General features: G+C 41.8%; 1 long non-coding RNA gene across 1 annotated transcript; it reads left to right on the top strand.

Moving 5' to 3' along the window:
- The first annotated feature begins 11,792 nt into the window (after positions 1–11,792).
- LOC143518305 (uncharacterized) lies at positions 11,793–12,794 on the top strand. The gene is made up of 3 exons (XR_013132154.1): positions 11,793–12,149; positions 12,317–12,413; positions 12,747–12,794. It is a non-coding gene; the product is annotated as an uncharacterized LOC143518305 (long non-coding RNA).
- The last annotated feature ends 2,042 nt before the right edge of the window (positions 12,795–14,836 follow it).

The raw sequence follows: 14,836 nt of genomic DNA, 5'->3' as shown, positions 1-14,836 counted from the left end.
GTAACAAAAATAACGTAGCTATTGTAACTGACCGTTCTTCCCATCAAGATCATATGTGATGCTTCCCACCTCATCACAAATGTTGAAGCCAGATGGCCAGGATCCGTGCACAACAAATCTGAACAGAGTAGGCCTGCGGTAGTTTTGCTATTTGGTTACATGCAATGTAGTAATTGAAAACCGTAGTGTGATTATAGGACACTATGACAGCCTCCTTCATGGAGACAGAGGGGGTCCCTGCCTGTCCTATACCTCATGACTCCCTATTCAGATCCTGCACCTGGACCACAGTCCCAATACAATCAGGCTCACAGCAAAACCAGGGCAAGAATTGAAATGACCCTAGGAATCATCGAGGCCAGGTTCCAGTGCCTGAAGGGGCTCAGAGTTACCCCTGATAGGGCGGCCACATATTAATGGCATCCAGTAATCTCTCCAACTCTTCTGCTGTGACCACCTGCTCTGCTTCATCCAGCAGCTGTACCACCTCTACTGATGTGACCTCCTGCTTTTCTACACCAGGCAGTGACTTTCCCAGATTTACTGCTGTGACTCCACATGGCTTCTCTGTGGATGAGGTCCGGGCTGAGCTACGTAGGCTGCGACCAGGGAAAGCTACTGGTCCTGATGGTGTATCGCCTCGGCTACTCAGGGAATGTGCATCAGGACTGTCTAGGCTTCTACAATCAATCTTTAACCTGAGTCTTCACACTGGACAAGTGCCTGTCAAATGGAAAACATCATGCCTCATGCCGGTCCCTAAAGAAGGGAGGCCAGTAGGAGTGAAGGACTACAGACCAGTGGCCCTAACCTCAGTGATTATGAAGACATTGGAGAGACTTTTGCTCTGGATACTCAGGCCTCAGGTGCAGCAGGCTGGGGACCCGCTACAGTTTGCTTATCAGGAGAACATGGGCGTGGATGATGCATTAGTCTACATGGTACACAAAACCCTCTCGTTCCTGGAGGGGTCAGGGGGATATGTGAGACTCATGTTTTTTTATTTTACCAGTGCCTTTAACACAATCAGGCCTCATATTTTGAAGGAACAGCTGGAGAAGATAGATGTGGATTCTACGCTGGTAACATGGATTTACAACTACCTCACGGAACGTCCACAGTATGTCAAGATGGGTGATCACTGTTCTGAGATAGTGGTGACCAACATTGGGGCTCCTCAGGGCACAGCATTGTCACCCTTCCTCTTAACCTATATACCGCTGATTTTAAACATGTGTCTGAACTCTGTCACATCCAGAAATATTCAGATGACACAGCAGTAGTAGCATGTATTAGAGGTGGAGATGAAGAAGAGTATAGAAATCTGGTGGCTGCCTTTGCAGCATGGAGTAGGAGAAAAGACCTTCTCCTTAATGCACTGAAGACCAAGGAGATGATCGTGGACTTCCGGAAACTGAAACAGTCCCATCAGCCTGTTATCACTGATGGACAGAAGATTGAGAATGTTCAGTCTTATAAGTATCTCGGAGTCCATCTGGACAACAAACTGGACTGGTCAGTGCATACGAGGGCAGCATACAAAAAGGGACAGAGCAGGCTTTACTTCCTTAGGAAGCTTAGATCATTTAATGTCTGTGATGAGTTTCTACACACATTTTATCATTCTGTCGTATCCAGTGCTGTCTTCTTTGGTGTGGTCTGATGGGGAAGCAGCATGTCGGTAAAAGACTGGAACAGGCTGGATAAGCTTATAAGGAAGTGTGTGTCAGTGATGGGGGGGGAAAGTGGACTATGTGGGTGAGTTAGTGGAAAAGAGGATGAGGTGTTTAATGCATGGCATCCTCAATAACAGCAGTCACCCTCTGCATGGGACTCTGGTAGCTCAGAAGAGCTGTCGCAGTGATAGACTCCTCTCTCTGTGCTGCAAGACTGAGAGGTTCCGGCGATCATTCATTCCTGCGGGAGTTAGGTTGCTAAACAACAACATACGATAGGTGTACTTATTAATCAAGCACTCACTAAGCACTTTAATTGGGTATGGTATGTTCTGTATATTTTGTGTGTTCGTATTGTATTTATGTGTGCTGTTGGACAATTGAATTTCCCCATTGGGGATTAATAAAGTATCTATCATCATCATCATCATCATATGTGGTATTACACAACATTGTAACCATCCAGGGAGAGCGACAGCCTACCAACTCAGACATGCCCACAGACGAGAAACCTTATGCATGTGGGTGACAACAGAGAGGGTAGAGTTGTCAGAGACTCCATCTGCAATCACTGCTTTTCACATTAAATCATGCACCAATTATGTACAGCCATACCATTTTGTACTACATTCTTAAACTTCATTTTTATCTGATGCCATATGCTTTTTACACCACTCGGATTAGACCTGGAATTAGTAAGTGTTCAAAAAAAAAAATTAAAACCTCAATACAGTATTATAAATGTGGAGAATATAATAAAATAATCGCGCCCTTCTGCTAAATAAAAATATATCATTTTCACACACGCATTAACTCTGTTGGCAATTTTTTTGACATCCTGACTGCCTTTCTCTAGCAGCTACCGCAGTATTACATTTATGCTTAATAATATCTAAATATTCTGCATACGCAGTCATTAATACTTCAAGATACAGTGGTGTGAAATACGATGCTCGGCTGATTTTCGCATTTAAATCCATGATAAATCTTACTTTCTGCGTTCCATTAAGAATGCCTTTTATAGTTACGCGTGATCGCGCTTCAGCTGGCTTCAACCTACTCAGAGTTGAGTAACCTAACTCTGATCAGCTGCTGTGGAACTGAAAACTCTGAGTATGACGTGGTGAGGTAAGTCAACTCGGAGTTCAGGGTTAGGTTAGGAGTTCGTTAAACCCGCTTTGTGGAATACCCCCCTGATCAGATGAAGTTTGTCCTAAATGTTATCTATGTTCCAAATATCTCACAGCCTATCTAGTTTGCGACAAATGGACAACACCCTACGAGTTTACATGACCGTGTGATGGTTCCATCTGTTTCATTCTGTTCTGTTTTATTGAACTATACAGAATGGATGGTTAAAGCAGTAGTATTGCTTACTGTCAAGTTTATTTAACCTTCATACATAGCAGACTCACTGGTACATAACCTCTCAGCTCGCGGTGTGTGTCACACTCAAATCCGTCCCTCTGGGAACATAACATGTAACTAACAAATCCACTTGTTACATCCTTTCTCTCTTTTTTTTTCCATTAGCTTCATTGGCTAATTAAACATTACAACACATCATTTAAGAACATTAACTTCAGATGTATATTTTGCAAACATATTCCTAACTATGCATTCATTCCAAAATTAACTGTGCATTCAATAATTACGTTACTCAAATTCTGCCTCTTTTACAGCGCCAAAACAACTTGCATCCAAAACATATAAAGAGACCAAATTATCCATCTCACTGAGTATAGTCCCTCAAATAGGCAGGTCGTTTAACCTGACGACCAGACCTTGTAGTAGTAGCGCACTGATCACTACTATGACCACTTTTAGCAGTGGCTCCAATTCGTGCATCTGTCCCTGTTTGTGCAGTTACTGAGGGTTGGCAGTAGTTGTGTCTGAGATGGCGTCGGTTTCTTCTCAGGACACCACCTGACTCCAGCTCCACCTCATAAGATCTGGGACTCACTGGTCTAAGCACTTTAGCCGTTTTCCAGACTCTACAAGGTTCAAAGGGTTGGACTCTAACACTGTCCCCTGAGTTGAAACAGTCCAAGTCTTTTGCTGTCCGGTTATATTTCTCTTGTCGTAGTCTGTTGTTAATTAATCCCTGATTGTTGTTTGACACTTTGGGCTCCAACAGAGTCTCTTTCATAGTCCGCGTCCTCCTACTGAGAAGTCTCTGTGCTGGACTTGTGTTGAGACCCTGGCTCGGTGTGTTGCGATGGTCCAGTAGAGCCAAATATGGATCCTGGCCGGCAGATGCAGCTTTCTGCATTAGATGTTTTGCCGTTTTTACAGCTGACTCCGCCTTCCCATTGCTTTGTGGGTATCCGGGTGATGAAGTCCTATGTTCAAATTCCCACATTTGGCTGAACCTTTTAAACTCGTGCGATGAGTACTGCGGTCCATTATCCGAGATAAACACATCTGGAATCCCATGTCTGGCAAAATGTGCTTTCAGTTTGTGAATCACCGTGTTACTTTTGGTGTCCGGCAGATAGTCAACTTCCCAATAATTCGAATAATAGTCAACGGTTACCAGATATTCCTTATTGTTCCAAGAAAACAAATCAGTTCCTACCTTGGCCCAAGGTCTGTAAGCCATGTCATGGGGATGTAATGTCTCTTTTTGTTGCTTGGGGTCAACTGACCTGCAGATGTCGCATTTGGAAATAAAAGTCTTTATTTGACTTGTCATCCCTTGCCAGTATACACACTCACGAGCTCGTCTGAGGCACCCTTCTACCCCCAGATGTGACGAGTGTATACGTCTGGTTAGGTCCGCTCTTAGTGTATCAGGGATAACTGCTCTTTCTCCCCTGAACACTATGCCATCCTGAAAGCTTAGCTCATCCTGGAAAGCAAAATAGTGTTGCATATTTCCAGCAATGTCTTTTTTGTTTTGAGGCCACCCTTTAAGGATGAACTTGATCACATCCTGCAACTCTGTGTCTGCTCTTGTTGCCTCACGAATGGCTGAAAGTCTTTCTGCAGAGATTGGCAAGTAAGTTATCATATTAACCGTCTCTAGCTCTGACTCTGTCTCTCCCTGAGTGCTGTCAGGTAAGTAAGCTCTGCTTAGTGTGTCAGCTAGAAGCATGTCTCGCCCAGGCACATAGATCACATTAATGTCATATTTTTGCAGTCTTAGGGCGTACTCACACTAGGCACGGTTTGCTGGATCCGTGCTGGGGCCCGGTTATCCCCCCTCCCCACTCCCCCTCTGGCCTGCACTCACACTCGCTTCAGCAACCCGGCCCGAGCACGCTTACGTCATCACAACGCCGCTTTATTTGGGGAAAAAAAAGCGCGCTCGCACAACACTATAGAGCTCATGATTCTCTTTTTATTGTATTTTTGGAGTCGTTTTGGGAGTGCAGAAACACGGTGCAAGCACAGATTTATCGATCATTTAACACAACGATTGTCTGCTAATCGCTTTGCCGCTATGACTGTTTAACGTGAGCGTCGCATCACTGATGTCATGTTTGAGTTCCAGCGAAATGAACCAATCAGACGAGGCACCACTGATCCGGGCCCGGGCACGGTTGGAGCGCTCACACTAGCCAAACGAACCGTGCTTCGGCAGGCAACCGTGCCCGGGCCCGGATCGCAGAGCCTAGTGTGAGTACGCCCTTAGTAACATTCTCTGCAATCGCTTTGGTGCACTGAGTAGTGTTTTTTTCAAAATGTTTTCCAGTGGCTTATGGTCACTCTGAACAGTCACTTTCCTACCATAAGTATACTGGTGGAACTTTTCCATTCCGAACACTATAGCCAAACATTCTTTCTCTATCTGGGCATAACCCCTTTCCGTGGGAGTCAATGCCCTACTTGCAAATGCTACTGGTCTACCTCTTTGAGTCAGGGCTGCTCCCAGTCCCGTCTCTGAGGCGTCACACTGTAGAGTTAACTCCTCGTTTTGTTCATAGTACTTTAGTAATGGAGCATTTGTTATTTTGTCTTTCAGTCTTCCCAGAGCTGTTTCATGAACCTCAGTCCATTCCCACATGTTGTCCTTGTGTGTAAGTTGTCTCAAAACTTCGCAGTCATCCGAAAGATGTTCACAAAACTTGGAAAGGTAGTTCACCATACCCACAAGTCTCTGTACACCCTTGGTATCTGTAGGCCTTGGTAACTCCCGCACTGCACGAACTTTCTCTGGATCTATGCGGAGACCTTCTGCTGTCAGCAAGTGTCCAATGTATGGCACAGACTCTCTCCTCAGTTTAAACTTGTCTGCATTTAGTTTAATGTCTCTTTGTCTGCACCTCATTAGGAAACATCTCAAGTTGTCCCCGTGATTCTTGTCCGCTTCCTCCTGTGTATCTCCCTCACCTGTAATCAGTATATCGTCAGCAATGATATACACCCCTGGTAAGCCCTCTAGTGCGTGCATGAGTTTCCTTTGGAAGATTTCTGGAGCTGGGCTTATACCCATTGGCATCCTGAGCCATCTATACCGTCCGAATGGGGTTGCAAACGTAGTGAGGTAACTGGACTCTTCGTCCAGTTTGACATGCCAAAATCCATGCTTTACGTCACATACTGTAAATACCTTTGCCTTCGAGAGTCCTGGCAGTACATCATCTATAGTGGGAAGTGGATAATGGCTTCTTTTTAATGCTCCGTTCAGTGGTTTTGGGTCTATACAGATCCTTAGTTTTTTGTTTGGTTTCCTCACCAGTACCATACTGCTTATCCAGTCAGTGCTGCGCTCCACAGGTGCAATGATTTCTTTGCTCTCGAGTTGTTTGAGTTCCTCTTTGAGTGGGGTCATCATAGCTACAGGCACTCTGCGTTTAGGTAGTTTCACTGGGGGTACACTTTTGTCTATTTCTATGTTGTATTCGCCTTCTAGGCAGCCAACCCCTGTAAAAACATCTTCAAACTCAGACTTTATTTTGTCCATATCTTTTAGCTGATCACTATTGTCTGTCCTTTTGTCTGGACACTGTGTTTTCACAATACTGTCGATCGCCAGAATATTCTCGTACTGCACCTTGATCAGCCTCATGGCTTCACTAGCCTTCCTGCCCAGTAATGGGATCCTGTCCTCCTGGTCCACTACTTGAAACTCAAGTCTGTACAGTTTACTATTTCTCGGATTACGGAGTTTGATTTTACATTTTCCCAGTGGGCGCAACCTGCTTTTGTTGTACATGACAAGCACTTTTTCTGTCTTATCTAGTTGTATATTTGAGTTCAACAGCTGCTTTGGTATAACATTGCAAGTAGCCCCACAGTCTATCTGAAAGTTGACAAGCTTCTTTTCCAACAACATACCTGCAAAAAGATGTTGACTTTTGTTGTGAATCTCTTCCCTTTGATCAGCAGTACCTTGCTTTTTTCTCACATCTGTCATTGTCATGATGTCCTCACATGAATCGCTTGAGTCTGAGACTGTGTGTACCAGTCTGTCTTTTTTGCTTTTCTCAAACCTTGTTTTGCATTTTGCAGCAAAGTGGTTCTCTTTTCCACATTTCTTACACTTCTTTCCATAAGCTGGACATTTGTGTTTATTTCTCTCATGAATGTTGCCACAAAAGTTACAGTTAATCTCTTCCTTTTTTTCTGTCCTTGGGTTCCTTGCCATGGCATGTATTTCCTCCACCGTTTTACCCTGTATGGTTTTGTTGTTTTCTTTTGAAAGTTCTGTGGCTCTGCATATTTGCATGCACTTATCCAGTGTTAAGTTTTCTTCCCTTAACAGTCTTTCCCTCATCGTAGAGTTATGCGTACCACAAACAATACGATCCCTAATTAATGAGTCCTTAATGTCACCAAAGTTGCACGTGCTGGCCAGTACTCTCAGATCTGTGACATATTTGTCAATAGTTTCGTCTTGTCCCTGGTCTCTAACAAAAAATTTGTATCGCTCCACTGTTTCATTAAGTTGTGGATTGCAATGTTCATCAAACAGTGTCATTATTGAACTCACTGTCGTCCTCGCCGATGTAGTACCGCTCGTCAGCGTCGCCATGAGCTCTCTCCCCCTTTCCCCAAGAAGGTACGTAAACAACTTAACTTTAGTTGTTTCCTTCGAATCGGGCATTGTGAGGTCCGTATACAATGTAAACTCCTCTTTCCAGCTTTTCCACGTTTTCGCTAAGTTTGGGGAATCCAAACAAAGTGTTGGAGGTGGCTTCAGTCCATCCATCGCGACGACCCGAACTCCTCTCCGCTCGGTCTTCGGCTCCGTTACCAGGCACGCGCTCCGCTTCCCGCGCTGTTCTAAGCTAGCGGCACTTTTCCTCTCGTCAGGGCTCTCACTAACTCGCTACAACCGTAAACACGACCGCTGCCACCATGTTTCATTCTGTTCTGTTTTATCTAACTATACAGAATGGACGGTTAAAGCAGTATTATTGCTTACTGTCAAGTTTATTAAACCTTCATACATAGCAGACTCACTGGTACATAACCTCTCAGCTCGCGGTGTGTGTCACACTCAAATCCGTCCCTCTGGGAACATAACATGTAACTAACAAATCCACTTGTTACACCGTCCAGTTGCGAAATATTTTCCTACACCGCAGTTTAGTGCGAGCAACCAAAACCGCAATCCGCAAATACTTTAGCAAGCAGAGAATGCAGAGGGTAAAGGGAATTTATTAAGAACAGTTACCATTAGAGTATATTTTTCATTGTCATTGAATGAAAGTTTATGCAATGTTATTGAACAAACATATATTTTGTTTTAAACGTGTAAAAAATAGATATGATTTATTAACACAACAAAAATGTCTAACATTACGTCATGACTAGTCCCGCCCCCACCTGTCAATTATGTCTTCTTTTCCTGTTCTTTGTGCTTGTGTTTACATGTTCCATGTGTTTGGTTGTCTCCTCCTCTTTAATCATAATCACGCCTCGTGTTATCATGTTCAGCTGTTTATAGCTATGTGTATGATTTGTTTGGTATTTAAGCTCTGTGTGTTTAGTGTTTTGGTGCTGGTTATTGGTCTGTATAAGTCATGAGTATTTCTTGTTATTGATATATTACTGTGTCTCGTGTGTGCGACATTCCTGCTTCAAATGACTTAGCGCTGGTGATCTGGTGATCTTGTGTGGCCATGATTGGTTGCTCTGTGCTATCCTCCAGACCTGCTGTTTCCAGCCATTGGTAGGACTGCATTATGTCAGCTTGGGGTCCATTTCACAGAAACATCTGTGGCACCTCCTCTGCTTTCATGGTGACCATGTCCCTGTGTCCTCGTGTCCCCTCTCTCTTCAGCTCATCCTTTGGGGCTTTGACTTGGATTCTAGGGCTGTCGCGGTGAAAGAATTTCCCCTGCGGTTATTTATGGTGGCTCAACACCGCGATATGCGGTATGACGCGATATGCGTAATTTGTCGTCTAAAATCTTAATTTTAGAGCTATATAATTGTTTTATTGTTTTTATTGTAAAGGGGTTCTTATTGTTTTTAAATTGCAAAGAAGACACAGTTTTAAGAGCAGTTAAATATGTGTTTATTGTCAAATAGAGAACACAGAAGTCAAATGAGATGCAGTAAGAACCCATGCTCTTTCGCTTTCTTAAAAGTGTAGGGTAAATATTTAAAACGAGATTTTAAACACAAAAAGAGAATTTAATAAATAAATCAATAAAACGAAATCTTTCCTTAACCAGAAGAATAACGTCTCAGCTTAAACCTGAGTTGTCACGTCCCTGTTGCGCGCTAAGAAAACCAACATATTCACCTTATGTGGTTTCAGTGAGGAGCGGAAAGGGCTAACAATATTCCCGGCAGTACTAAAAACTCGCTCTGATGGTGTGCTTGTTGCACAAATGTAGCACATGTAGCCTCATTGACGCGCCACCAGGCGAGTGGATCTGCGTGGATTTGACTTGAACCCGAAATGCTCCCAAACCGGCGAAGTCGCGTTTTGTTTTTTGACCAGAGCATCTGCCGTAGTTTCCATCTTTGAAAAAAGGAGACGGATTGTTGATCAGCCGCACCGGATGATAACAGGGGGTTGATGGGAAAATGACTTTAACTCTTGCACAGGCACTTTCGCATGGGAAAAAACACAAATATTGCGGTTGTTGCGGTTAATTCCCGTACGTTGCGATTTTCTCGTCAATAGCGCGGTATTGCTATACTGCGGTTATCGCAACAGCCCTATTGGATTCACAACAATCCTGTCATAAAGAGCATCTCCTTTTGCTTCAACGTGTTAAATACTGTAAGGTTTCATGGGTAGGAGATAAAGTAGATATCTACATTACTAAATCTAACCAGCTTATATGGAGTATAACTCATAGACTCAGTGTCTGACTAGAGGAGGAATGTCAGTCAGCAGAAGTTTGTCCACCCGTGTGTAGAGCCCAGGATGGGCAGAAGGGGGTAAACATGTGCCCATGTACCAGACCAGGCACAGTAGCCAGAGCACACCCAGTTTACCTTCCTGTCTTCATCACACCACTCCCTTCTTCAGGTGGTCATCATCTCCCCCACAATGCTTTCAGCTTTATGGAGCACACGCTGCTCCTCCAGTCTGAAGCCAAAGATTCACCATAGTCATCTAGTCTATAAGTGCTGACAGGAGTGGCACCAGTGTGGTCTTCTGCTGCTGTAGCCCATCCGCCTCAAGGTTCGATGTGTTGTCCGTTCAGAGATGCTCATCTGCATGCCTCAGTTGTAACGTTATTAAACTTTTTTTTAACTGTAATGCAAATAGTTACTTTCCCTGGTAACGAGTTACTTTTATTATAGAGTAATTCAGTTACTAAGTTACTTTTTTGAACAAGTAGTGAATAACTATAATTACTTTTTTAAAGTAACGTTCCCAACACTGCATATAATTGACTGATTCAACGTTTGTGTTAAGGAGCAGTTGGACAGTTGTAAATTATAACACACAGCCAATTATGTGCCATATTTAAAATTGGCTAACTCAGAACAGGCAAGTACAAAAGATCTGTCAAGAGGTACATGGACATTCAGAATATCACAGTTGCTTTTCACAACCTTGAAAATCTTTCCACAAAGTTGATTTGAAAAAAATAGTATGTCTAGGTCACTGTCTGCAGCCCTGTAAAGCCTAATACATGAAAATAATAATGCACAGATACTATCTTAAGTATATTTTACTATTTTTTATAATTGCAGTGTTATGCAAATTGCATAAACAATTGAATACCAAATTGCAATAATGTGACATAAGGGGCCAATAAAGGCCTATCCTTGTGATATGAAATAAAATACTTGTTTAAAAAAAATAGAAAATACAGATTTGCATATCAAATGTGCACGTCAAAGATAGCACATGTGAATCAAAATACACAGCAGACTCACAGTATAACACGTGGTCAGTGGGGTACAAGTTACATATTTCCAGGAAGTTCTTCAACTTCTCATTTTTAACCAAGCGTCTTCAGTCATGTAGAGATTCTCCATTTCTGGCGCATAAATGATGAAAATGCTGCATCACTTGGCAGTGACTCTGTTCACACTGTCTGGTATGAACTGTTCTGTTTCTTTATTATAACATCACACTGTGTGGTATGAACTGTTCGTTTAAATCGAATGTTTTGAAGAATGTCTCACGTGGAAGATTTCTAAATGTCTTGCAGATATAACCTTGCAGATATAACCTCTTTTGAGAGTTAATTTAATTTTTTAAATTTTCATGAATTATTTTTCAGATTTGTATGTATTTCATACATATTTTACAGGTTTTCTCACAGATGTTGGGCCATGGCGTGTGCAGTATCCTGACCAGGTCTGTGCTTTGAGAGGCTCCAGTGTCGTTTTGTCCTGCAATTATTATTATCCAGCTGTGGTAGAGGTGCAAGAAGTTTCTTGGTGTTCAGCAGAAAAAAACCCACATTGTAGACAACCACCATACATTTATAACAGTACAATGAACCAGAGCTCAGAGGATTTTAAGTACATTGGAGACAAAAAATCAAACTGCACTTTGTTGATCAGTAATGTTCAGTTGAATTACTCTGGAGAGTACAGATTCAGATTTATAACTGACATGGAACATGGTAAATGGACAGGTGTTCCTGGAGTGATATTCCAAGTGGCAGGTAAATGCTTAATTTCATTTAAATATTTTATTTTCTTATCTTAACAAATAAATGGACAACAATGGAACTGCTTACAAATGCATTATTGTCTTGTACTGCAAAAAACTGTCTTGTACTCGAACCTACAACGTTTTAAATGAACTACATAGTCAGTGCTGATTCACTTATACAGACTCTTGTTGTCTGAAAAATCTAGAGTTATCAGTGATCAAGTCGTCTGGAAGTGGATCTCTACAGGAAGGAGACGCCTTAAATCTGACATGTAACGTCAGCTGCACTCACAGTGTCCCACAGTTCATTTGGTCTAAAAACAGCAAGCGTTTAAATGAATCAGGGCCTGTTCTCCACTTTCCTGCTTTGACTGCCTGTGATTCTGGGACCTACACCTGTACTCTTAATAGCAGAGAGGCTTCAGAAGTTCTTCAGGTTGAAGGTTAGTTGATTTATTTAAAATATTTCTGGATTTCTTTTTAAAACGAATGCAGGAGGAAAATGACAAGATGTTGATGTTAATGTTTGGCTGTAAATTCATATACACAGCCAATAAATACATTCATGCTTATTTGAATATTGACATGTATTGTTTAATCTCCCAAACAGGAATCTGTTGGCCATCGTGGGTTACTGCCTTGGTCATAGCGGGAGGGATCTTTGTTGTACTAGCCATGGCAATATTAGCTTTAATTTACAACAGGAGGTGGGATTCTGCATATTTCTGGACATTACATTCTTTACCATCTAAAAAGATACAGTGTGTGGTTGGATTGTGAATGAACTACTGCATGTTGTAGTCTTTGATCAAGACATCAGATCTGTCAACAATAAAAAATCTAGATTACATCCACAAAACACACAAACTACATATATAATTATGCAGTGTTATTTTGACACACTAACTATCTAACACTATCTAACACTATCTTTGACACACTAACTATCTAACAGCACCTGTAGATCACTGTTTATCTGAGATGCTGTTTCTGCCACTGAGTCTCTGTATCTTTAACTGTAGGTTTTCTGCTTTTATTAGGGGAAATGCAGATGAAGGTGTAATGAGAAGCAGACAGAACGTCCAGGTCTGACCCACATCAGCCTTACAATTAAAGCTTTTTAAATGTTTGAAAATGTTTTTATAGCTTCATTCAGTTGGTTATGTAACCATCAGATTCAATATATCTATGACATACTGCTATTCTTCTTGTTATTAGGGGTCCAAGCACCAGCGGTGCTGGAACCCTATTGTATTTGTTCCGATTATTAGGGGTCCAAGCACCAGCGGTGCTGGAACCCTATTGTAATTGTTCCGATTATTATTAGGGGTCCAAGCACCACCGGTGCTGGAACCCTATTGTAATTGTTCCGATTTTTATTATTATTATTATTAGGGTTCACACACACAGTGTGGGAAACCTATTGTTATTGTCGGGTTTTTTCTTTCTTTCTTTCTTTCTTTCTTATTATTATTTTTCTACTGATAAAACGCATACTGCAGCCTAGACCGTAAGGCCCAGGGAGACCAAACTTGGCAGGATGGTGTAGTCTCTTTGCGAGACCGTGCTAAAGCACAGAGACCCACATTGGCCTGATGGTGGCGCTATAGCGCACCATTTTGCGTTTTGGTCCATATCTCCCAAACCGTAGGGCCTAGAAACAAAATTCCACTTCTGATGGATTCCTTGGCTCAAGCCAAACAAAAAAGCCTCAAGAACCATTAAGCTCCGCCTACTTAGATTTTTTGCTAATTTGCATAATATGCAAAACCTACTTTTTTATACTAGTCCCTGGTTTTTTATCGGATCACCACAACGTTGGTGTCAAAATATTCAGGAGAATCTCATTATCAAAGTTGCTTAAAAACATTTTGAGATTTGCATATAGTCTGGCTGTCACATGTCAATCAATAGCTCCGAGGCGTGGCCAAATTTACTTAAACAGCCATATCTCAGCAACGCTTTGACCGATCTTCATAAAATTTTAACAGTTGTTAGGGCACATGACTCCGAGGTCACAGGTCAAAGCTGGCCACGATTGTCCAATAGGGGGCGCTATAACATGGGAAAAACTGTTTCTCAGAAACCATTAGTCACATCAAGCCAAAACTTTACAGGCATCATCAGGGGCCCAAGTGATATCAAGACACACAATGATGACATCACCACTCAAAAAACATGGCCGCCATGAGCCAATAATTTTTTTTTTGAATTAATTGGCCATTTGACAGACTTACCATTGGCCAAACAACATGAAACCTCACCAGTGTGCATATCTCAGGACTATGTGTCTTGCTGTGCAGTTTTGAAACATTTGGCCACTAGGTGGCGCTATTTGTGAAAATCATGCATAACTCCTCCAAATTTTCACTTAGGAACATGCAACTTGTTTATTTTTATTCCTTGCAGTAGACCTGACAACTTTGCAATTACAAGTCCTATTAAAAAATGCATACTTTTGTCACATTCATCAATTGTTTGAAAATAGCTATTTACAAACTAGTCATAGGAATTTGATCCAATTATGGAAAAATTGCTATAAGCATAATCAGTAGACTCTGTAGGTAAAAAGTGATTAAAAGAATTTTGGATTTTTATTTTTCTGATTGGTCCATTTACCCATTATATCATTGTGGCCATGCCATTTATGACCTATATTGCTATAACTCATAAACCATGTATGCAATCAACTCCCAATTTGAATGGCTTTTATATCCTGAAGTCCTTGTGAGGTATGCTAAGTTTGGTTCAAATTGGCCTGTCGGGGGCGCTACAGTACCCAAAAACCTAAGAAAACATAAAAACTCATGCTGCAATCTTGTTATGCAGAATACAGACAATTAATTGGTCTTGTATGATCCAGATCAATAAGTTCTATAACATTGCAATTACATCTTATAACAAAAAGTGCACTGCCTGACCGGAAATGAACCTTTTAATTCACCAAAATGTCATTGCATTACTGAGATTAATGAGATATCAGTATGGTAGTACTTGGGCTCCATCTAGTGGCCAAACACCGAAACTGACTGAAAACTATTGCTCACATGAAATACCACACAAACACACACAAAGCTGATCTCAGCATGTGATTTAGTTCTGTGATCTGACTCAATTTCCCAATACACAT

Source organism: Brachyhypopomus gauderio, chromosome 7, assembly GCF_052324685.1.
Source record: "Brachyhypopomus gauderio isolate BG-103 chromosome 7, BGAUD_0.2, whole genome shotgun sequence".
Lineage (NCBI taxonomy): Eukaryota > Metazoa > Chordata > Actinopteri > Gymnotiformes > Hypopomidae > Brachyhypopomus > Brachyhypopomus gauderio.
Note: the sequence above shows the minus strand (reverse complement) of the source record. Positions and strands in the feature narration are given on the sequence as shown.